The sequence below is a fragment of the Heterodontus francisci genome, chromosome 19 (assembly GCF_036365525.1).
Source record: "Heterodontus francisci isolate sHetFra1 chromosome 19, sHetFra1.hap1, whole genome shotgun sequence".
NCBI classification, from domain to species: domain Eukaryota; kingdom Metazoa; phylum Chordata; class Chondrichthyes; order Heterodontiformes; family Heterodontidae; genus Heterodontus; species Heterodontus francisci.
In genome coordinates this window covers 4,736,945-4,763,685 of record NC_090389.1, presented here as the reverse complement: position 1 = coordinate 4,763,685, position 26,741 = coordinate 4,736,945, and the positions used below count along the sequence as shown (strand labels likewise).

The following is a 26,741-nucleotide window of genomic DNA, read 5'->3' as shown; positions in this document are numbered from 1 at the left end:
TAAAAACCATGGAACCAAACAAATCCTTAACCCCTTCACCTCAACACCTCGATGAACAATTTTTATTAACTTAAAAATCATAATTAACAATATTTAAAGATCAAGCAATGTAACCAGCTTCAGATAGAAATAGTTGCAGACAGGGTTAAGGAACAAAGTGAACAAAGATTATAAAAGCAGTTCAGCGACATCATCATGGTTCAGCATTCAGTGGGCTGTTTATCATCAAATTACTATCAAGATAAGTGTCTGAGATTGAGATCATTTGATAAGATTAATTTGGGGTTCCTGTTCCGAGACAGCTGTCACATTAACAGCATTAGTTAGCCAGTCTAGACGGCTGTCACGTTAACAGCATTAGTTAGCCAGTCTGGATAGATGTTACATCAACAACATAAGTTAGCTAGTCTAGACGGCTGTCACATTAACAGCATTAGTTAGCCAGTCTGGATAGATGTTACATCAACAACATAAGTTAGCCAGTCCAGACGGCTGTCACGTTAACAGCATTAGTTAGCCAGTCTGGATAGCTGTCACATTAACAGCATTAGTTAGCCAGTCTGGATAGCTGTCACATTAACAGCATTAGTTAGCCAGTCTGGACCGATGTCACATTAACAGCATTAGTTAGTCAGTCTGGATAGATGTCACATTAACAGCAATAGTTAGCCAGTCTGGATAGATGTCACATTAACAGCATTAGTTAGTCAGTCTGGATAGATGTCACATTAACTGCATTAGTTAGCCAGTCTGGATAGCTGTCACATTAACAGCATTAGTTAGCCAGTCTGGATAGCTGTCACATTAACAGCATTAGTTAGCCAGTCTGGACCGATGTCACATTAACAGCATTAGTTAGTCAGTCTGGATAGATGTCACATTAACAGCAATAGTTAGCCAGTCTGGATAGATGTCACATTAACAGCATTAGTTAGCCAGTCTGGACCGATGTCACATTAACAGCATTAGTTAGTCAGTCTGGATAGATGTCACATTAACAGCAATAGTTAGCCAGTCTGGATAGATGTCACATTAACAGCAATAGTTAGCCAGTCTGGATAGATGTCACATTAACAGCATTAGTTAGTCAGTCTGGATAGATGTCACATTAACTGCATTAGTTAGCCAGTCTGGATAGATGTTACATCAACAACATAAGTTAGCCAGTCCAGACGGCTGTCACGTTAACAGCATTAGTTAGCCAGTCTGGATAGCTGTCACATTAACAGCAATAGTTAGCCAGTCTCGATAGATGTCACATTAACAGCATTAGTCAGCCAGTCTCGATAGATGTCACATTAACAGCATTAGTTAGTCAGTCTGGATAGATGTCACAGTAACAGCATTAGTTAGTCAGTCTGGATAGATGTCACATTAACTGCATTAGTTAGTCAGTCTGGATAGATGTCACATTAACTGCATTAGTCAGCCAGTCTCGATAGATGTCACATTAACAGCATTAGTTAGTCAGTCTGGATAGATGTCACATTAACAGCATTAGTTAGTCAGTCTGGATAGATGTCACATTAACTGCATTAGTCAGCCAGTCTCGATAGATGTCACATTAACAGCATTAGTTAGTCAGTCTGGATAGATGTCACATTAACAGCATTAGTTAGTCAGTCTGGATAGATGTCACAGTAACAGCATTAGTTAGTCAGTCTGGATAGATGTCACATTAACTGCATTAGTCAGCCAGTCTCGATAGATGTCACATTAACTGCATTAGTTAGTCAGTCTGGATAGATGTCACATTAACTGCATTAGTCAGCCAGTCTCGATAGATGTCACATTAACAGCATTAGTTAGTCAGTCTGGATAGATGTCACATTAACTGCATTAGTTAGTCAGTCTGGATAGATGTCACATTAACAGCATTAGTTAGTCAGTCTGGATAGATGTCACATTAACTGCATTAGTCAGCCAGTCTCGATAGATGTCACATTAACTGCATTAGTTAGTCAGTCTGGATAGATGTCACATTAACTGCATTAGTCAGCCAGTCTCGATAGATGTCACATTAACAGCATTAGTTAGTCAGTCTGGATAGATGTCACATTAACTGCATTAGTCAGCCAGTCTCGATAGATGTCACATTAACAGCATTAGTTAGTCAGTCTGGATAGATGTCACATTAACTGCATTAGTCAGCCAGTCTCGATAGATGTCACATTAACAGCATTAGTTAGTCAGTCTGGATAGATGTCACATTAACAGCATTAGTTAGTCAGTCTGGATAGATGTCACAGTAACAGCATTAGTTAGTCAGTCTGGATAGATGTCACATTAACTGCATTAGTCAGCCAGTCTCGATAGATGTCACATTAACAGCATTAGTTAGTCAGTCTGGATAGATGTCACATTAACAGCATTAGTTAGCCAGTCTGGATAGATGTTACATCAACAACATAAGTTAGCCAGTCCAGACGGCTGTCACGTTAACAGCATTAGTTAGCCAGTCTGGATAGCTGTCACATTAACAGCAATAGTTAGCCAGTCTCGATAGATGTCACATTAACAGCATTAGTTAGTCAGTCTGGATAGATGTCACATTAACAGCATTAGTTAGCCAGTCTGGATAGATGTTACATCAACAACATAAGTTAGCCAGTCCAGACGGCTGTCACGTTAACAGCATTAGTTAGCCAGTCTGGATAGCTGTCACATTAACAGCATTAGTCAGCCAGTCTCGATAGATGTCACATTAACAGCATTAGTTAGCCAGTCTGGATAGATGTCACATTAACAGCATTAGTTAGTCAGTCTGGATAGATGTCACATTAACTGCATTAGTCAGCCAGTCTCGATAGATGTCACATTAACAGCATTAGTTAGTCAGTCTGGATAGATGTCACATTAACAGCATTAGTTAGTCAGTCTGGATAGATGTCACAGTAACAGCATTAGTTAGTCAGTCTGGATAGATGTCACATTAACTGCATTAGTCAGCCAGTCTCGATAGATGTCACATTAACAGCATTAGTTAGTCAGTCTGGATAGATGTCACATTAACAGCATTAGTTAGTCAGTCTGGATAGATGTCACATTAACAGCATTAGTGAGTCAGTCTGGATAGATGTCACATTAACAGCATTAGTTAGTCAGTCTGGATAGATGTCACATTAACAGCATTAGTTAGTCAGTCTGGATAGATGTCACATTAACAGCATTAGTGAGTCAGTCTGGATAGATGTCACATTAACTGCATTAGTTAGCCAGTCTGGATAGATGTCACATTAACAGCATTAGTGAGTCAGTCTGGATAGATGTCACATTAACAGCATTAGTTAGTCAGTCTGGATAGATGTCACATTAACAGCATTAGTTAGCCAGTCTGGATAGATGTCACATTAACAGCATTAGTTAGTCAGTCTGGATAGATGTCACATTAACTGCATTAGTCAGCAAGTCTCGATAGATGTCACATTAACAGCATTAGTTAGTCAGTCTGGATAGATGTCACATTAACAGCATTAGTTAGTCAGTCTGGATAGATGTCACAGTAACAGCATTAGTTAGTCAGTCTGGATAGATGTCACATTAACTGCATTAGTTAGTCAGTCTGGACAGATGTCACATTAACAGCATTAGTTAGTCAGTCTGGATCGATGTCACATTAACAGCATTAGTTAGTCAGTCTCGATAGATGTCACATTAACAGCATTAGTTAGTCAGTCTGGATAGATGTCACATTAACAGCATTAGTTAGTCAGTCTCGATAGATGTCACATTAACAGCATTAGTTAGTCAGTCTCGATAGATGTCACATTAACTGCATTAGTTAGTCAGTCTGGATCGATGTCACATTAACAGCATTAGTTAGTCAGTCTGGATCGATGTTACATTAACAGCATTAGTTAGCCAGTCTCGATAGATGTCACATTAACAGCATTAGTTAGTCAGTCTGGATAGATGTCACATTAACAGCATTAGTTAGTCAGTCTGGACAGATGTCACATTAACAGCATTAGTTAGTCAGTCTGGATCGATGTCACATTAACAGCATTAGTTAGCCAGTCTCGATAGATGTCACATTAACAGCATTAGTTAGTCAGTCTGGATAGATGTCACATTAACAGCATTAGTTAGTCAGTCTGGATAGATGTCACAGTAACAGCATTAGTTAGTCAGTCTGGATAGATGTCACATTAACTGCATTAGTCAGCCAGTCTCGATAGATGTCACATTAACAGCATTAGTTAGTCAGTCTGGATAGATGTCACATTAACAGCATTAGTTAGTCAGTCTGGATAGATGTCACAGTAACAGCATTAGTTAGTCAGTCTGGATAGATGTCACATTAACAGCATTAGTTAGTCAGTCTGGATAGATGTCACATTAACAGCATTAGTTAGTCAGTCTCGATAGATGTCACATTAACTGCATTAGTTAGTCAGTCTGGATCGATGTCACATTAACAGCATTAGTTAGTCAGTCTGGATCGATGTTACATTAACAGCATTAGTTAGCCAGTCTCGATAGATGTCACATTAACAGCATTAGTTAGTCAGTCTGGATAGATGTCACATTAACAGCATTAGTTAGTCAGTCTGGATAGATGTCACATTAACAGCATTAGTTAGTCAGTCTCGATAGATGTCACATTAACTGCATTAGTTAGTCAGTCTGGATCGATGTCACATTAACAGCATTAGTTAGTCAGTCTGGATCGATGTTACATTAACAGCATTAGTTAGCCAGTCTCGATAGATGTCACATTAACAGCATTAGTTAGTCAGTCTGGATAGATGTCACATTAACAGCATTAGTTAGTCAGTCTGGACAGATGTCACATTAACAGCATTAGTTAGTCAGTCTGGATCGATGTCACATTAACAGCATTAGTTAGCCAGTCTCGATAGATGTCACATTAACAGCATTAGTTAGTCAGTCTGGATAGATGTCACATTAACAGCATTAGTTAGTCAGTCTGGATAGATGTCACAGTAACAGCATTAGTTAGTCAGTCTGGATAGATGTCACATTAACTGCATTAGTCAGCCAGTCTCGATAGATGTCACATTAACAGCATTAGTTAGTCAGTCTGGATAGATGTCACATTAACAGCATTAGTTAGTCAGTCTGGATAGATGTCACATTAACAGCATTAGTTAGTCAGTCTGGATAGATGTCACATTAACAGCATTAGTTAGTCAGTCTGGATAGATGTCACAGTAACAGCATTAGTTAGTCAGTCTGGATAGATGTCACATTAACAGCATTAGTTAGTCAGTCTGGATAGATGTCACATTAACAGCATTAGTTAGTCAGTCTCGATAGATGTCACATTAACTGCATTAGTTAGTCAGTCTGGATCGATGTCACATTAACAGCATTAGTTAGTCAGTCTGGATCGATGTTACATTAACAGCATTAGTTAGCCAGTCTCGATAGATGTCACATTAACAGCATTAGTTAGTCAGTCTGGATAGATGTCACATTAACAGCATTAGTTAGTCAGTCTGGATAGATGTCACATTAACAGCATTAGTTAGTCAGTCTCGATAGATGTCACATTAACTGCATTAGTTAGTCAGTCTGGATCGATGTCACATTAACAGCATTAGTTAGTCAGTCTGGATCGATGTTACATTAACAGCATTAGTTAGCCAGTCTCGATAGATGTCACATTAACAGCATTAGTTAGTCAGTCTGGATAGATGTCACATTAACAGCATTAGTTAGTCAGTCTGGACAGATGTCACATTAACAGCATTAGTTAGTCAGTCTGGATCGATGTCACATTAACAGCATTAGTTAGCCAGTCTCGATAGATGTCACATTAACAGCATTAGTTAGTCAGTCTGGATAGATGTCACATTAACAGCATTAGTTAGTCAGTCTGGATAGATGTCACAGTAACAGCATTAGTTAGTCAGTCTGGATAGATGTCACATTAACTGCATTAGTCAGCCAGTCTCGATAGATGTCACATTAACAGCATTAGTTAGTCAGTCTGGATAGATGTCACATTAACAGCATTAGTTAGTCAGTCTGGATAGATGTCACAGTAACAGCATTAGTTAGTCAGTCTGGATAGATGTCACATTAACAGCATTAGTTAGTCAGTCTGGATAGATGTCACATTAACAGCATTAGTTAGTCAGTCTGGATAGATGTCACAGTAACAGCATTAGTTAGTCAGTCTGGATAGATGTCACATTAACAGCATTAGTTAGTCAGTCTGGATAGATGTCACAGTAACAGCATTAGTTAGTCAGTCTGGATAGATGTCACATTAACAGCATTAGTCAGCCAGTCTCGATAGATGTCACATTAACAGCATTAGTTAGTCAGTCTGGATAGATGTCACAGTAACAGCATTAGTTAGTCAGTCTGGATAGCTGTCACATTAACAGCATTAGTTAGCCAGTCTGGATAGATGTCACATTAACAGCATTAGTTAGTCAGTCTGGATAGATGTCACATTAACAGCATTAGTTAGTCAGTCTGGATAGATGTCACAGTAACAGCATTAGTTAGTCAGTCTGGATAGCTGTCACATTAACAGCATTAGTTAGCCAGTCTGGATAGATGTCACATTAACAGCATTAGTTAGTCAGTCTGGATAGATGTCACATTAACAGCATTAGTCAGCCAGTCTCGATAGATGTCACATTAACAGCATTAGTTAGTCAGTCTGGATAGATGTCACAGTAACAGCATTAGTTAGTCAGTCTGGATAGATGTCACATTAACAGCATTAGTTAGTCAGTCTGGATAGATGTCACATTAACTGCATTAGTTAGTCAGTCTGGATAGATGTCACATTAACTGCATTAGTCAGCCAGTCTCGATAGATGTCACATTAACAGCATTAGTTCGTCAGTCTGGATAGATGTCACAGTAACAGCATTAGTTAGTCAGTCTGGATCGATGTCACATTAACAGCATTAGTTAGTCAGTCTCGATAGATGTCACATTAACAGCATTAGTTAGTCAGTCTGGATAGATGTCACATTAACAGCATTAGTTAGTCAGTCTCGATAGATGTCACATTAACAGCATTAGTTAGTCAGTCTCGATAGATGTCACATTAACTGCATTAGTTAGTCAGTCTGGATCGATGTCACATTAACAGCATTAGTTAGTCAGTCTGGATCGATGTTACATTAACAGCATTAGTTAGCCAGTCTCGATAGATGTCACATTAACAGCATTAGTTAGTCAGTCTGGATAGATGTCACATTAACAGCATTAGTTAGTCAGTCTGGACAGATGTCACATTAACAGCATTAGTTAGTCAGTCTGGATCGATGTCACATTAACAGCATTAGTTAGCCAGTCTCGATAGATGTCACATTAACAGCATTAGTTAGTCAGTCTGGATAGATGTCACATTAACAGCATTAGTTAGTCAGTCTGGATAGATGTCACAGTAACAGCATTAGTTAGTCAGTCTGGATAGATGTCACATTAACTGCATTAGTCAGCCAGTCTCGATAGATGTCACATTAACAGCATTAGTTAGTCAGTCTGGATAGATGTCACATTAACAGCATTAGTTAGTCAGTCTGGATAGATGTCACAGTAACAGCATTAGTTAGTCAGTCTGGATAGATGTCACATTAACAGCATTAGTTAGTCAGTCTGGATAGATGTCACATTAACAGCATTAGTTAGTCAGTCTCGATAGATGTCACATTAACTGCATTAGTTAGTCAGTCTGGATCGATGTCACATTAACAGCATTAGTTAGTCAGTCTGGATCGATGTTACATTAACAGCATTAGTTAGCCAGTCTCGATAGATGTCACATTAACAGCATTAGTTAGTCAGTCTGGATAGATGTCACATTAACAGCATTAGTTAGTCAGTCTGGATAGATGTCACATTAACAGCATTAGTTAGTCAGTCTCGATAGATGTCACATTAACTGCATTAGTTAGTCAGTCTGGATCGATGTCACATTAACAGCATTAGTTAGTCAGTCTGGATCGATGTTACATTAACAGCATTAGTTAGCCAGTCTCGATAGATGTCACATTAACAGCATTAGTTAGTCAGTCTGGATAGATGTCACATTAACAGCATTAGTTAGTCAGTCTGGACAGATGTCACATTAACAGCATTAGTTAGTCAGTCTGGATCGATGTCACATTAACAGCATTAGTTAGCCAGTCTCGATAGATGTCACATTAACAGCATTAGTTAGTCAGTCTGGATAGATGTCACATTAACAGCATTAGTTAGTCAGTCTGGATAGATGTCACAGTAACAGCATTAGTTAGTCAGTCTGGATAGATGTCACATTAACTGCATTAGTCAGCCAGTCTCGATAGATGTCACATTAACAGCATTAGTTAGTCAGTCTGGATAGATGTCACATTAACAGCATTAGTTAGTCAGTCTGGATAGATGTCACATTAACAGCATTAGTTAGTCAGTCTGGATAGATGTCACATTAACAGCATTAGTTAGTCAGTCTGGATAGATGTCACAGTAACAGCATTAGTTAGTCAGTCTGGATAGATGTCACATTAACAGCATTAGTTAGTCAGTCTGGATAGATGTCACATTAACAGCATTAGTTAGTCAGTCTCGATAGATGTCACATTAACTGCATTAGTTAGTCAGTCTGGATCGATGTCACATTAACAGCATTAGTTAGTCAGTCTGGATCGATGTTACATTAACAGCATTAGTTAGCCAGTCTCGATAGATGTCACATTAACAGCATTAGTTAGTCAGTCTGGATAGATGTCACATTAACAGCATTAGTTAGTCAGTCTGGATAGATGTCACATTAACAGCATTAGTTAGTCAGTCTCGATAGATGTCACATTAACTGCATTAGTTAGTCAGTCTGGATCGATGTCACATTAACAGCATTAGTTAGTCAGTCTGGATCGATGTTACATTAACAGCATTAGTTAGCCAGTCTCGATAGATGTCACATTAACAGCATTAGTTAGTCAGTCTGGATAGATGTCACATTAACAGCATTAGTTAGTCAGTCTGGACAGATGTCACATTAACAGCATTAGTTAGTCAGTCTGGATCGATGTCACATTAACAGCATTAGTTAGCCAGTCTCGATAGATGTCACATTAACAGCATTAGTTAGTCAGTCTGGATAGATGTCACATTAACAGCATTAGTTAGTCAGTCTGGATAGATGTCACAGTAACAGCATTAGTTAGTCAGTCTGGATAGATGTCACATTAACAGCATTAGTTAGCCAGTCTGGATAGATGTCACATTAACAGCATTAGTTAGTCAGTCTGGATAGATGTCACATTAACTGCATTAGTCAGCCAGTCTCGATAGATGTCACATTAACAGCATTAGTTAGTCAGTCTGGATAGATGTCACATTAACAGCATTAGTTAGTCAGTCTGGATAGATGTCACAGTAACAGCATTAGTTAGTCAGTCTGGATAGATGTCACATTAACAGCATTAGTTAGTCAGTCTGGATAGATGTCACATTAACAGCATTAGTTAGTCAGTCTGGATAGATGTCACAGTAACAGCATTAGTTAGTCAGTCTGGATAGATGTCACATTAACAGCATTAGTTAGTCAGTCTGGATAGATGTCACAGTAACAGCATTAGTTAGTCAGTCTGGATAGATGTCACATTAACAGCATTAGTCAGCCAGTCTCGATAGATGTCACATTAACAGCATTAGTTAGTCAGTCTGGATAGATGTCACAGTAACAGCATTAGTTAGTCAGTCTGGATAGCTGTCACATTAACAGCATTAGTTAGCCAGTCTGGATAGATGTCACATTAACAGCATTAGTTAGTCAGTCTGGATAGATGTCACATTAACAGCATTAGTTAGTCAGTCTGGATAGATGTCACAGTAACAGCATTAGTTAGTCAGTCTGGATAGCTGTCACATTAACAGCATTAGTTAGCCAGTCTGGATAGATGTCACATTAACAGCATTAGTTAGTCAGTCTGGATAGATGTCACATTAACAGCATTAGTCAGCCAGTCTCGATAGATGTCACATTAACAGCATTAGTTAGTCAGTCTGGATAGATGTCACAGTAACAGCATTAGTTAGTCAGTCTGGATAGATGTCACATTAACAGCATTAGTTAGTCAGTCTGGATAGATGTCACATTAACTGCATTAGTTAGTCAGTCTGGATAGATGTCACATTAACTGCATTAGTCAGCCAGTCTCGATAGATGTCACATTAACAGCATTAGTTCGTCAGTCTGGATAGATGTCACAGTAACAGCATTAGTTAGTCAGTCTGGATAGATGTCACATTAACAGCATTAGTTAGTCAGTCTGGATAGATGTCACAGTAACAGCATTAGTTAGTCAGTCTGGATAGATGTCACATTAACTGCATTAGTTAGTCAGTCTGGATAGATGTCACAGTAACAGCATTAGTTAGTCAGTCTGGATAGATGTCACATTAACAGCATTAGTTAGCCAGTCTCGATAGATGTCACATTAACAGCATTAGTTAGCCAGTCTCGATAGATGTCACATTAACAGCATTAGTTAGTCAGTCTGGATAGATGTCACATTAACAGCATTAGTTAGCCAGTCTCGATAGATGTCACATTAACAGCATTAGTTAGTCAGTCTGGATAGATGTCACATTAACAGCATTAGTTAGTCAGTCTGGATAGATGTCACAGTAACAGCATTAGTTAGTCAGTCTGGATAGATGTCACATTAACAGCATTAGTCAGCCAGTCTCGATAGATGTCACATTAACAGCATTAGTTAGTCAGTCTGGATAGATGTCACAGTAACAGCATTAGTTAGTCAGTCTGGATAGCTGTCACATTAACAGCATTAGTTAGCCAGTCTGGATAGATGTCACATTAACAGCATTAGTTAGTCAGTCTGGATAGATGTCACATTAACAGCATTAGTTAGTCAGTCTGGATAGATGTCACAGTAACAGCATTAGTTAGTCAGTCTGGATAGCTGTCACATTAACAGCATTAGTTAGCCAGTCTGGATAGATGTCACATTAACAGCATTAGTTAGTCAGTCTGGATAGATGTCACATTAACAGCATTAGTCAGCCAGTCTCGATAGATGTCACATTAACAGCATTAGTTAGTCAGTCTGGATAGATGTCACAGTAACAGCATTAGTTAGTCAGTCTGGATAGATGTCACATTAACAGCATTAGTTAGTCAGTCTGGATAGATGTCACATTAACTGCATTAGTTAGTCAGTCTGGATAGATGTCACATTAACTGCATTAGTCAGCCAGTCTCGATAGATGTCACATTAACAGCATTAGTTCGTCAGTCTGGATAGATGTCACAGTAACAGCATTAGTTAGTCAGTCTGGATAGATGTCACATTAACAGCATTAGTTAGTCAGTCTGGATAGATGTCACAGTAACAGCATTAGTTAGTCAGTCTGGATAGATGTCACATTAACTGCATTAGTTAGTCAGTCTGGATAGATGTCACAGTAACAGCATTAGTTAGTCAGTCTGGATAGATGTCACATTAACAGCATTAGTTAGCCAGTCTCGATAGATGTCACATTAACAGCATTAGTTAGCCAGTCTCGATAGATGTCACATTAACAGCATTAGTTAGTCAGTCTGGATAGATGTCACATTAACAGCATTAGTTAGCCAGTCTCGATAGATGTCACATTAACAGCATTAGTTAGTCAGTCTGGATAGATGTCACATTAACAGCATTAGTTAGTCAGTCTGGATAGATGTCACATTAACAGCATTAGTTAGTCAGTCTGGATAGATGTCACATTAACTGCATTAGTTAGTCAGTCTGGATAGATGTCACATTAACAGCATTAGTTAGCCAGTCTCGATAGATGTCACATTAACAGCATTAGTTAGTCAGTCTGGATAGATGTCACATTAACTGCATTAGTTAGTCAGTCTGGATAGATGTCACATTAACAGCATTAGTTAGTCAGTCTGGATAGATGTCACATTAACTGCATTAGTCAGCCAGTCTCGATAGATGTCACATTAACAGCATTAGTTAGTCAGTCTGGATAGATGTCACATTAACTGCATTAGTCAGCCAGTCTCGATAGATGTCACATTAACAGCATTAGTTAGTCAGTCTGGATAGATGTCACATTAACTGCATTAGTTAGTCAGTCTGGATAGATGTCACATTAACAGCATTAGTTAGTCAGTCTGGATAGATGTCACATTAACTGCATTAGTCAGCCAGTCTCGATAGATGTCACATTAACTGCATTAGTTAGTCAGTCTGGATAGATGTCACATTAACTGCATTAGTTAGTCAGTCTGGATAGATGTCACATTAACAGCATTAGTTAGTCAGTCTGGATAGATGTCACATTAACTGCATTAGTCAGCCAGTCTGGATAGATGTCACATTAACAGCATTAGTTAGCCAGTCTCGATAGATGTCACATTAACAGCATTAGTTAGTCAGTCTGGATAGATGTCACATTAACTGCATTAGTTAGTCAGTCTGGATAGATGTCACATTAACTGCATTAGTTAGCCAGTCTCGATAGATGTCACATTAACAGCATTAGTTAGCCAGTCTGGACAGATGTCACATTAACTGCATTAGTTAGCCAGTCTCGATAGATGTCACATTAACTGCATTAGTTAGCCAGTCTGGATAGATGTCACATTAACAGCATTAGTTAGTCAGTCTGGATAGATGTCACATTAACAGCATTAGTTAGTCAGTCTGGATAGATGTCACATTAACAGCATTAGTTAGTCAGTCTGGATAGATGTCACATTAACAGCATTAGTTAGTCAGTCTGGATAGATGTCACATTAACTGCATTAGTTAGCCAGTCTGGATAGATGTCACATTAACAGCATTAGTTAGTCAGTCTGGATAGATGTCACATTAACAGCATTAGTTAGTCAGTCTGGATAGATGTCACATTAACAGCATTAGTTAGTCAGTCTGGACAGATGTCACATTAACAGCATTAGTTAGCCAGTCTCGATAGATGTCACATTAACAGCATTAGTTAGTCAGTCTGGACAGATGTCACATTAACAGCATTAGTTAGTCAGTCTGGATAGATGTCACATTAACAGCATTAGTTAGCCAGTCTGGATAGCTGTCACATTAACAGCATTAGTTAGTCAGTCTGGATAGATGTCACATTAACAGCATTAGTTAGTCAGTCTGGACAGATGTCACATTAACAGCATTAGTTAGTCAGTCTGGATAGATGTCACATTAACAGCATTAGTTAGTCAGTCTGGACAGATGTCACATTAACAGCATTAGTTAGTCAGTCTGGATAGATGTCACATTAACAGCATTAGTTAGTCAGTCTGGACAGATGTCACATTAACAGCATTAGTTAGTCAGTCTGGATAGATGTCACATTAACAGCATTAGTTAGCCAGTCTGGATAGCTGTCACATTAACAGCATTAGTTAGTCAGTCTGGACAGATGTCACATTAACAGCATTAGTTAGTCAGTCTGGACAGATGTCACATTAACAGCATTAGTTAGCCAGTCTCGATAGATGTCACATTAACAGCATTAGTCAGCCAGTCTCGATAGATGTCACATTAACAGCATTAGTTAGCCAGTCTGGACAGCTGTCACATTAACAGCATTAGTTAGTCAGTCTGGATAGATGTCACATTAACAGCATTAGTTAGCCAGTCTCGATAGATGTCACATTAACAGCATTAGTTAGCCAGTCTGGACAGATGTCACATTAACAGCATTAGTTAGTCAGTCTGGACAGATGTCACATTAACAGCATTAGTTAGTCAGTCTGGATAGATGTCACATTAACAGCATTAGTTAGCCAGTCTGGATAGCTGTCACATTAACAGCATTAGTTAGTCAGTCTGGACAGATGTCACATTAACAGCATTAGTTAGTCAGTCTGGATAGATGTCACATTAACAGCATTAGTTAGCCAGTCTGGACAGCTGTCACATTAACAGCATTAGTTAGTCAGTCTGGACAGATGTCACATTAACAGCATTAGTTAGTCAGTCTGGATAGATGTCACATTAACAGCATTAGTTAGCCTGTCTGGACAGCTGTCACATTAACAGCATTAGTTAGTCAGTCTGGACAGATGTCACATTAACAGCATTAGTTAGTCAGTCTGGATAGATGTCACATTAACAGCATTAGTTAGCCAGTCTGGATAGCTGTCACATTAACAGCATTAGTTAGTCAGTCTGGACCGATGTCACATTAACAGCATTAGTTAGTCAGTCTGGATAGATGTCACATTAACAGCATTAGTTAGCCAGTCTGGACAGATGTCACATTAACAGCATTAGTTAGTCTGTCTGGATAGATGTCACATTAACAGCATTAGTTAGCCAGTCTGGATAGCTGTCACATTAACAGCATTAGTTAGCCAGTCTGGATAGCTGTCACATTAACAGCATTAGTTAGCCAGTCTGGACCGATGTCACATTAACAGCATGAGTTAGTCAGTCTGGATAGATGTTACATTAACAGCATTAGTTAGCCAGTCTGGATAGATGTCACATTAACAGCATTAGTTAGCCAGTCTGGACAGATGTCACATTAACAGCATTAGTTAGCCAGTCTGGATAGATGTCACATTAACAGCATTAGTTAGCCAGTCTGGATAGATGTCACATTAACAGCATTAGTTAGCCAGTCTGGATAGATGTCACATTAACAGCATTAGTCAGCCAGTCTCGATAGATGTCACATTAACAGCATTAGTTAGCCCGTCTGGATAGCTGTCACATTAACAGCATTAGTTAGCCAGTCTGGACCGATGTCACATTAACAGCATTAGTTAGTCAGTCTGGATAGATGTCACATTAACAGCATTAGTTAGCCAGTCTGGACAGATGTCACATTAACAGCATTAGTTAGTCTGTCTGGATAGATGTCACATTAACAGCATTAGTTAGCCAGTCTGGATAGCTGTCACATTAACAGCATTAGTTAGCCAGTCTGGATAGCTGTCACATTAACAGCATTAGTTAGCCAGTCTGGACCGATGTCACATTAACAGCATGAGTTAGTCAGTCTGGATAGATGTCACATTAACAGCATTAGTTAGCCAGTCTGGATAGCTGTCACATTAACAGCATTAGTTAGCCAGTCTGGACCGATGTCACATTAACAGCATGAGTTAGTCAGTCTGGATAGATGTCACATTAACAGCATTAGTTAGCCAGTCTGGATAGATGTCACATTAACAGCATTAGTTAGCCAGTCTGGATAGATGTCACATTAACAGCATTAGTTAGCCAGTCTGGACAAATGTCACACTAACAGCATTAGTTAGCCAGTCTGGATAGATGTCACATTAACAGCATTAGTTAGTCTGTCTGGATAGATGTCACATTAACAGCATTAGTTAGCCAGTCTGGATAGCTGTCACATTAACAGCATTAGTTAGCCAGTCTGGATAGATGTCACAATAACAGCATTAGTTAGTCAGTCTGGATAGATGTCACATTAACAGCATTAGTTAGCCAGTCTAGATAGATGTTACATTAACAGCATTAGTTAGCCAGTCTGGATAGATGTCACATTAACAGCATTAGTTAGCCAGTCTGGATAGATGTCACATTAACAGCATTAGTTAGCCAGTCTGGATAGATGTCACATTAACAGCATTAGTTAGTCAGTCTGGATAGATGTCACATTAACAGCATTAGTTAGTCAGTCTGGATCGATGTCACATTAACAGCATTAGTTAGCCAGTCTGGATAGATGTCACATTAACAGCAATAGTTAGTCAGTCTGGATAGATGTCACATTAACTGCATTAGTTAGCCAGTCTGGATAGATGTCACATTAACAGCAATAGTTAGCCAGTCTGGATAGATGTCACATTAACTGCATTAGTTAGCCAGTCTGGATAGATGTCACATTAACAGCATTAGTTAGTCAGTCTGGATAGATGTCACATTAACTGCATTAGTTAGTCAGTCTGGATAGATGTCACATTAACAGCAATAGTTAGTCAGTCTGGATAGAGGTCACATTAACAGCAATAGTTAGCCAGTCTGGACAGATGTCACATTAACTGCATTAGTTAGCCAGTCTGGATAGATGTCACATTAACAGCATTAGTTAGTCAGTCTGGATAGATGTCACATTAACAGCATTAGTTAGCCAGTCTGGACAGATGTCACATTAACAGCATTAGTTAGTCAGTCTGGATAGATGTCACATTAACAGCATTAGTTAGTCAGTCTGGATAGATGTCACATTAACAGCATTAGTTAGTCAGTCTGGATAGATGTCACATTAACAGCATTAGTTAGTCAGTCTGGATAGATGTCACATTAACAGCAATAGTTAGCCAGTCTGGATAGATGTCACATTAACTGCATTAGTTAGCCAGTCTGGACAGATGTCACATTAACTGCATTAGTTAGCCAGTCTGGACAGATGTCACATTAACAGCATTAGTTAGTCAGTCTGGATAGATGTCACATTAACAGCATTAGTTAGTCAGTCTGGATAGATCTCACATTAACAGCATTAGTTAGTCAGTCTGGATAGATGTCACATTAACAGCATTAGTTAGTCAGTCTGGATAGATGTCACATTAACAGCATTAGTTAGCCAGTCTGGATAGATGTCACATTAACAGCATTAGTTAGCCAGTCTGGATAGATGTCACATTAACAGCATTAGTTAGCCAGTCTGGATAGATGTCACATTAACAGCATTAGTTAGTCAGTCTGGATAGATGTCACATTAACAGCATTAGTTAGCCAGTCTGGATAGCTGTCACATTAACAGCATTAGTTAGCCAGTCTGGACCGATGTCACATTAACAGCATGAGTTAGTCAGTCTGGATAGCTGTCACATTAACAGCATTAGTTAGTCAGTCTGGATAGCTGTCACATTAACAGCATTAGTTAGCCAGTCTGGACCGATGTCACATTAACAGCATTAGTTAGTCAGTCTGGATAGCTGTCACATTAACAGCATTAGTTAGTCAGTCTGGATAGATGTCACATTAACAGCATTAGTTAGTCAGTCTGGATAGCTGTCACATTAACAGCATTAGTTAGTCAGTCTGGATAGATGTCACATTAACTGCATTAGTTAGCCAGTCTGGATAGATGTCACATTAACAGCATTAGTTAGCCAGTCTGGATAGATGTCACATTAACAGCATTAGTTAGCCAGTCTGGACAGATGTCACACTAACAGCATTAGTTAGCCAGTCTGGATAGATGTCACATTAACAGCATTAGTTAGTCTGTCTGGATAGATGTCACATTAACAGCATTAGTTAGTCAGTCTGGATAGCTGTCACATTAACAGCATTAGTTAGCCAGTCTGGATAGATGTCACAATAACAGCATTAGTTAGTCAGTCTGGATAGATGTCACATTAACAGCATTAGTTAGCCAGTCTAGATAGATGTTACATTAACAGCATTAGTTAGCCAGTCTGGATAGATGTCACATTAACAGCATTAGTTAGCCAGTCTGGACAGATGTCACATTAACAGCATTAGTTAGCCAGTCTGGATAGATGTCACATTAACAGCAATAGTTAGCCAGTCTGGATAGATGTCACATTAACAGCATTAGTTAGCCAGTCTGGATAGATGTCACATTAACAGCATTAGTTAGTCAGTCTGGATAGATGTCACATTAACTGCATTAGTTAGTCAGTCTGGATAGATGTCACATTAACAGCAATAGTTAGCCAGTCTGGACAGATGTCACATTAACTGCATTAGTTAGCCAGTCTGGATAGATGTCACATTAACAGCATTAGTTAGTCAGTCTGGATAGATGTCACATTAACTGCATTAGTTAGTCAGTCTGGATAGATGTCACATTAACAGCATTAGTTAGTCAGTCTGGATAGATGTCACATTAACTGCATTAGTTAGCCAGTCTGGATAGATGTCACATTAACAGCATTAGTTAGTCAGTCTGGATAGATGTCACATTAACAGCATTAGTTAGTCAGTCTGGATAGATGTCACATTAACAGCATTAGTTAGTCAGTCTGGATAGATGTCACATTAACTGCATTAGTTAGCCAGTCTGGACAGATGTCACATTAATTGCATTAGTTAGTCAGTCTGGATAGATGTCACATTAACAGCATTAGTTAGTCAGTCTGGATAGATGTCACATTAACTGCATTAGTTAGCCAGTCTGGACAGATGTCACATTAACAGCATTAGTTAGTCAGTCTGGATAGATGTCACATTAACAGCAATAGTTAGTCAGTCTGGATAGATGTCACATTAACAGCATTAGTTAGTCAGTCTGGATAGATGTCACATTAACAGCATTAGTTAGTCAGTCTGGATAGATCTCACATTAACAGCATTAGTTAGTCAGTCTGGATAGATGTCACATTAACAGCATTAGTTAGTCAGTCTGGATAGATCTCACATTAACAGCATTAGTTAGTCAGTCTGGATAGATGTCACATTAACAGCATTAGTTAGCCAGTCTGGATAGATGTCACATTAACAGCATTAGTTAGCCAGTCTGGATAGATGTCACATTAACAGCATTAGTTAGCCAGTCTGGATAGATGTCACATTAACAGCATTAGTTAGTCAGTCTGGATAGATGTCACATTAACAGCATTAGTTAGCCAGTCTGGATAGCTGTCACATTAACAGCATTAGTTAGCCAGTCTGGACCGATGTCACATTAACAGCATGAGTTAGTCAGTTTGGATAGATGTCACATTAACAGCATTAGTTAGCCAGTCTGGATAGATGTCACATTAACAGCATTAGTTAGCCAGTCTGGATAGATGTCACATTAACAGCATTAGTTAGCCAGTCTGGACAGATGTCACACTAACAGCATTAGTTAGTCAGTCTGGATAGATGTCACATTAACAGCATTAGTTAGTCTGTCTGGATAGATGTCACATTAACAGCATTAGTTAGTCAGTCTGGATAGCTGTCACATTAACAGCATTAGTTAGCCAGTCTGGATAGATGTCACAATAACAGCATTAGTTAGTCAGTCTGGATAGATGTCACATTAACAGCATTAGTTAGCCAGTCTAGATAGATGTTACATTAACAGCATTAGTTAGCCAGTCTGGATAGATGTCACATTAACAGCATTAGTTAGCCAGTCTGGACAGATGTCACATTAACAGCATTAGTTAGCCAGTCTGGATAGATGTCACATTAACAGCATTAGTTAGCCAGTCTGGATAGATGTCACATTAACAGCATTAGTTAGTCAGTCTGGATAGATGTCACATTAACAGCATTAGTTAGCCAGTCTGGACAGATGTCACATTAACAGCAATAGTTAGCCAGTCTGGATAGATGTCACATTAACAGCAATAGTTAGCCAGTCTGGATAGATGTCACATTAACTGCATTAGTTAGCCAGTCTGGATAGATGTCACATTAACAGCATTAGTTAGTCAGTCTGGATAGATGTCACATTAACTGCATTAGTTAGTCAGTCTGGATAGATGTCACATTAACAGCAATAGTTAGCCAGTCTGGACAGATGTCACATTAACTGCATTAGTTAGCCAGTCTGGATAGATGTCACATTAACAGCAATAGTTAGCCAGTCTGGATAGATGTCACATTAACTGCATTAGTTAGCCAGTCTGGACAGATGTCACATTAACTGCATTAGTTAGCCAGTCTGGACAGATGTCACATTAACAGCATTAGTTAGTCAGTCTGGATAGATGTCACATTAACAGCATTAGTTAGCCAGTCTGGATAGATGTCACATTAACAGCATTAGTTAGTCAGTCTGGATAGATGTCACATTAACAGCATTAGTTAGTCAGTCTGGATAGATGTCACATTAACAGCAATAGTTAGCCAGTCTGGATAGATGTCACATTAACTGCATTAGTTAGTCAGTCTGGATAGATCTCACATTAACAGCATTAGTTAGTCAGTCTGGATAGATGTCACATTAACAGCATTAGTTAGCCAGTCTGGATAGATCTCACATTAACAGCATTAGTTAGTCAGTCTGGATAGATGTCACATTAACAGCATTAGTTAGCCAGTCTGGATAGATGTCACATTAACAGCATTAGTTAGCCAGTCTGGATAGATCTCACATTAACAGCATTAGTTAGTCAGTCTGGATAGATGTCACATTAACAGCATTAGTTAGTCAGTCTGGATAGATGTTACATTAACAGCAATAGTTAGCCAGTCTGGATAGATGTCACATTAACAGCAATAGTTAGCCAGCCTGGATAGATGTCACATTAACAGCATTAGTTAGTCAGTCTGTATAGATGTCACATTAACAGCATTAGTTAGTCAGTCTGGATCGATCTCACATTAACAGCATTAGTTAGTCAGTCTGGACAGATGTCACATTAACAGCATTAGTTAGCCAGTCTCGACAGATGTCACATTAACAGCATTAGTTAGCCAGTCTGGATAGATGTCACATTAACAGCATTGGTTAGTCAGTCTGGATAGATGTCACATTAACAGCATTAGTTAGTCAGTCTGGATAGATGTCACATTAACAGCATTAGTTAGTCAGTCTGGATAGATGTCACATTAACAGCATTAGTTAGTCAGTCTGGACAGATGTCACATTAACTGCATTAGTTAGCCAGTCTGGACAGATGTCACATTAACAGCATTAGTTAGCCAGTCTGGATAGATGTCACATTAACAGCATTGGTTAGTCAGTCTGGATAGATGTCACATTAACAGCATTAGTTAGTCAGTCTGGATAGATGTCACATTAACAGCATTAGTTAGTCAGTCTGGACAGATGTCACATTAACAGCATTAGTTAGTCAGTCTGGACAGATGTCACATTAACAGCATTAGTTAGCCAGACTGGATAGATGTCACATTAACAGCATTAGTAAGCCAGTCTGGATAGATGTCACATTAACAGCATTAGTTAGCCAGTCTGGATAGATGTCACATTAACAGCATTAGTTAGTCAGTCTGGATAGATGTCACATTAACAGCAATAGTTAGCCAGTCTGGATAGATGTCACATTAACAGCATTAGTTAGTCAGTCTGGATAGATGTCACATTAACAGCATTAGTTAGTCAGTCTGGATAGATGTCACATTAACAGCAATAGTTAGTCAGTCTGGATAGATGTCACAGTAACAGCATTAGTTAGTCAGTCTGGATAGATGTCACATTAACAGCATTATTTAGTCAGTCTGGATAGATCTCACATTAACAGCATTAGTTAGTCAGTCTGGATAGATCTCACATTAACAGCATTAGTTAGCCAGTCTGGAAAGATGTCACATTAACAGCATTAGTTAGTCAGTCTGGATAGATGTCACATTAACAGCATTAGTTAGTCAGTCTGGATAGATCTCACATTAACAGCATTAGTTAGTCAGTCTGGATAGATCTCACATTAACAGCATTAGTTAGCCAGTCTGGAAAGATGTCACATTAACAGCATTAGTTAGTCAGTCTGGATAGATGTCACATTAACAGCATTAGTTAGTCAGTCTGGATAGATCTCACATTAACAGCATTAGTTAGCCAGTCTGGATAGATGTCACAATAACAGCATTAGTTAGTCAGTCTGGATAGATCTCACATTAACAGCATTAGTTAGTCAGTCTGGACAGATGTCACATTAACAGCATTAGTTAGCCAGTCTGGACAGATGTCACATTAACAACATTAGTTAGCCAGTCTGGACAGCTGTCACATTAACAGCATTAGTGAGCCAGTCTGGACAGATGTCACATTAACAGCATTAGTAAGCCAGTCTGGACAGATGTCACATTAACAGCATTAGTTAGTCAGTCTGGACAGCTGTCACATTAACAGCATTAGTTAGCCAGTCTGGATAGCTGTCACATTAACAGCATTAGTTAGCCAGTCTGGATAGCTGTCACATTAACAGCATTATTTAGTCAGTCTGGATAGATGTCACATTAACAGCATTAGTTAGTCAGTCTGGATAGATGTCACATTAACTGCATTAGTTAGTCAGTCTGGATAGATGTCACATTAACAGCATTAGTCAGCCAGTCTCGATAGATGTCACATTAACAGCATTAGTTAGCCAGTCTGGACAGATGTCACATTAACAGCATTAGTTAGCCAGTCTGGACCGATGTCACATTAACAGCATTAGTTAGTCAGTCTGGATAGATGTCACATTAACAGCATTAGTCAGCCAGTCTCGATAGATGTCACATTAACAGCATTAGTTAGCCAGTCTGGACCGATGTCACATTAACAGCATTAGTTAGTCAGTCTGGATAGATGTCACATTAACAGCATTAGTTAGTCAGTCTGGATAGATGTCACATTAACAGCATTAGTCAGCCAGTCTCGATAGATGTCACATTAACTGCATTAGTTAGCCAGTCTGGATAGATGTCACATTAACAGCATTAGTTAGTCAGTCTGGATAGATGTCACATTAACAGCATTAGTTAGTCAGTCTGGATAGATGTCACATTAACAGCATTAGTTAGCCAGTCTGGATAGATGTCACATTAACTGCATTAGTTAGCCAGTCTGGACCGATGTCACATTAACAGCATTAGTTAGTCAGTCTGGATAGATGTCACATTAACAGCATTAGTTAGTCAGTCTGGATAGCTGTCACATTAACAGCATTAGTTAGCCAGTCTGGACCGATGTCACATTAACAGCATTAGTTAGTCAGTCTGGATAGATGTCACATTAACAGCATTAGTTAGCCAGTCTGGACAGATGTCACATTAACAGCATTAGTTAGTCTGTTTGGATAGATGTCACATTAACAGCATTAGTTAGCCAGTCTGGATAGCTGTCACATTAACAGCATTAGTTAGCCAGTCTGGATAGCTGTCACATTAACAGCATTAGTTAGCCAGTCTGGACCGATGTCACATTAACAGCATGAGTTAGTCAGTCTGGATGGATGTTACATTAACAGCATTAGTTAGCCAGTCTGGATAGATGTCACATTAACAGCATTAGTTAGCCAGTCTGGACAGATGTCACATTAACAGCATTAGTTAGCCAGTCTGGATAGATGTCACATTAACAGCATTAGTTAGCCAGTCTGGATAGATGTCACATTAACAGCATTAGTTAGCCAGTCTGGATAGATGTCACATTAACAGCATTAGTCAGCCAGTCTCGATAGATGTCACATTAACAGCATTAGTTAGCCAGTCTGGATAGCTGTCACATTAACAGCATTAGTTAGCCAGTCTGGACCGATGTCACATTAACAGCATTAGTTAGTCAGTCTGGATAGATGTCACATTAACAGCATTAGTTAGCCAGTCTGGACAGATGTCACATTAACAGCATTAGTTAGTCTGTCTGGATAGATGTCACATTAACAGCATTAGTTAGCCAGTCTGGATAGCTGTCACATTAACAGCATTAGTTAGCCAGTCTGGATAGCTGTCACATTAACAGCATTAGTTAGCCAGTCTGGACCGATGTCACATTAACAGCATGAGTTAGTCAGTCTGGATAGATGTCACATTAACAGCATTAGTTAGCCAGTCTGGATAGCTGTCACATTAACAGCATTAGTTAGCCAGTCTGGACCGATGTCACATTAACAGCATTAGTTAGTCAGTCTGGATAGATGTCACATTAACAGCATTAGTTAGCCAGTCTGGATAGATGTCACATTAACAGCATTAGTTAGCCAGTCTGGATAGTTGTCACATTAACAGCATTAGTTAGCCAGTCTGGACAGATGTCACACTAACAGCATTAGTTAGCCAGTCTGGATAGATGTCACATTAACAGCATTAGTTAGTCTGTCTGGATAGATGTCACATTAACAGCATTAGTTAGCCAGTCTGGATAGCTGTCACATTAACAGCATTAGTTAGCCAGTCTGGATAGATGTCACAATAACAGCATTAGTTAGTCAGTCTGGATAGATGTCACATTAACAGCATTAGTTAGCCAGTCTAGATAGATGTTACATTAACAGCATTAGTTAGCCAGTCTGGATAGATGTCACATTAACAGCATTAGTTAGTCAGTCTGGACAGATGTCACATTAACAGCATTAGTTAGCCAGTCTCGACAGATGTCACATTAACAGCATTAGTTAGCCAGTCTCGACAGATGTCACATTAACAGCATTAGTTAGTCAGTCTGGACAGATGTCACATTAACAGCATTGGTTAGTCAGTCTGGATAGATGTCACATTAACAGCATTAGTTAGTCAGTCTGGATAGATGTCACATTAACAGCATTAGTTAGTCAGTCTGGATAGATGTCACATTAACAGCATTAGTTAGTCAGTCTGGACAGATGTCACATTAACTGCATTAGTTAGCCAGTCTGGACAGATGTCACATTAACAGCATTAGTTAGCCAGTCTGGATAGATGTCACATTAACAGCATTGGTTAGTCAGTCTGGATAGATGTCACATTAACAGCATTAGTTAGTCAGTCTGGATAGATGTCACATTAACAGCATTAGTTAGTCAGTCTGGACAGATGTCACATTAACAGCATTAGTTAGTCAGTCTGGACAGATGTCACATTAACAGCATTAGTTAGCCAGACTGGATAGATGTCACATTAACAGCATTAGTAAGCCAGTCTGGATAGATGTCACATTAACAGCATTAGTTAGCCAGTCTGGATAGATGTCACATTAACAGCATTAGTTAGTCAGTCTGGATAGATCTCACATTAACAGCATTAGTTAGTCAGTCTGGATAGATGTCACATTAACAGCAATAGTTAGCCAGTCTGGATAGATGTCACATTAACAGCATTAGTTAGTCAGTCTGGATAGATGTCACATTAACAGCATTAGTTAGTCAGTCTGGATAGATGTCACATTAACAGCAATAGTTAGTCAGTCTGGATAGATGTCACAGTAACAGCATTAGTTAGTCAGTCTGGATAGATGTCACATTAACAGCATTATTTAGTCAGTCTGGATAGATGTCACATTAACAGCAATAGTTAGCCAGTCTGGATAGATGTCACATTAACAGCATTAGTTAGTCAGTCTGGATAGATGTCACATTAACAGCATTAGTTAGTCAGTCTGGATAGATCTCACATTAACAGCATTAGTTAGTCAGTCTGGATAGATCTCACATTAACAGCATTAGTTAGCCAGTCTGGAAAGATGTCACATTAACAGCATTAGTTAGTCAGTCTGGATAGATGTCACATTAACAGCATTAGTTAGTCAGTCTGGATAGATCTCACATTAACAGCATTAGTTAGCCAGTCTGGATAGATGTCACAATAACAGCATTAGTTAGTCAGTCTGGATAGATCTCACATTAACAGCATTAGTTAGTCAGTCTGGACAGATGTCACATTAACAGCATTAGTTAGCCAGTCTGGACAGATGTCACATTAACAACATTAGTTAGCCAGTCTGGACAGCTGTCACATTAACAGCATTAGTGAGCCAGTCTGGACAGATGTCACATTAACAGCATTAGTAAGCCAGTCTGGACAGATGTCACATTAACAGCATTAGTTAGTCAGTCTGGACAGCTGTCACATTAACAGCATTAGTTAGCCAGTCTGGATAGCTGTCACATTAACAGCATTAGTTAGCCAGTCTGGACCGATGTCACATTAACAGCATTAGTTAGTCAGTCTGGATAGATGTCACATTAACAGCATTAGTCAGCCAGTCTCGATAGATGTCACATTAACAGCATTAGTTAGCCAGTCTGGACAGATGTCACATTAACAGCATTAGTTAGCCAGTCTGGACCGATGTCACATTAACAGCATTAGTTAGTCAGTCTGGATAGATGTCACATTAACAGCATTAGTCAGCCAGTCTCGATAGATGTCACATTAACAGCATTAGTTAGCCAGTCTGGACAGCTGTCACATTAACAGCATTAGTCAGCCAGTCTCGATAGATGTCACATTAACTGCATTAGTTAGCCAGTCTGGATAGATGTCACATTAACAGCATTAGTTAGTCAGTCTGGATAGCTGTCACATTAACAGCATTAGTTAGCCAGTCTGGACCGATGTCACATTAACAGCATTAGTTAGTCAGTCTGGATAGATGTCACATTAACAGCATTAGTTAGCCAGTCTGGACAGATGTCACATTAACAGCATTAGTTAGTCTGTCTGGATAGATGTCACATTAACAGCATTAGTTAGCCAGTCTGGATAGCTGTCACATTAACAGCATTAGTTAGCCAGTCTGGATAGCTGTCACATTAACAGCATTAGTTAGCCAGTCTGGACCGATGTCACATTAACAGCATGAGTTAGTCAGTCTGGATAGATGTTACATTAACAGCATTAGTTAGCCAGTCTGGATAGATGTCACATTAACAGCATTAGTTAGCCAGTCTGGACAGATGTCACATTAACAGCATTAGTCAGCCAGTCTCGATAGATGTCACATTAACAGCATTAGTTAGCCAGTCTGGATAGCTGTCACATTAACAGCATTAGTTAGCCAGTCTGGACCGATGTCACATTAACAGCATTAGTTAGTCAGTCTGGATAGATGTCACATTAACAGCATTAGTTAGCCAGTCTGGACAGATGTCACATTAACAGCATTAGTTAGTCTGTCTGGATAGATGTCACATTAACAGCATTAGTTAGCCAGTCTGGATAGCTGTCACATTAACAGCATTAGTTAGCCAGTCTGGATAGCTGTCACATTAACAGCATTAGTTAGCCAGTCTGGACCGATGTCACATTAACAGCATGAGTTAGTCAGTCTGGATAGATGTCACATTAACAGCATTAGTTAGCCAGTCTGGATAGCTGTCACATTAACAGCATTAGTTAGCCAGTCTGGACCGATGTCACATTAACAGCATTAGTTAGTCAGTCTGGATAGATGTCACATTAACAGCATTAGTTAGCCAG

At 39.1% G+C, this 26,741-nt stretch overlaps 1 protein-coding gene across 1 annotated transcript in view; it reads left to right on the top strand.

Annotated features, from left to right (window-relative positions):
* Nucleotides 1-26,741, top strand: part of LOC137380448 (cyclin-dependent kinase 16-like) — a 1,435,048-nt gene that overhangs the window by 218,531 nt on the left and 1,189,776 nt on the right. The gene's annotated exons all lie outside the window — the stretch shown is intronic.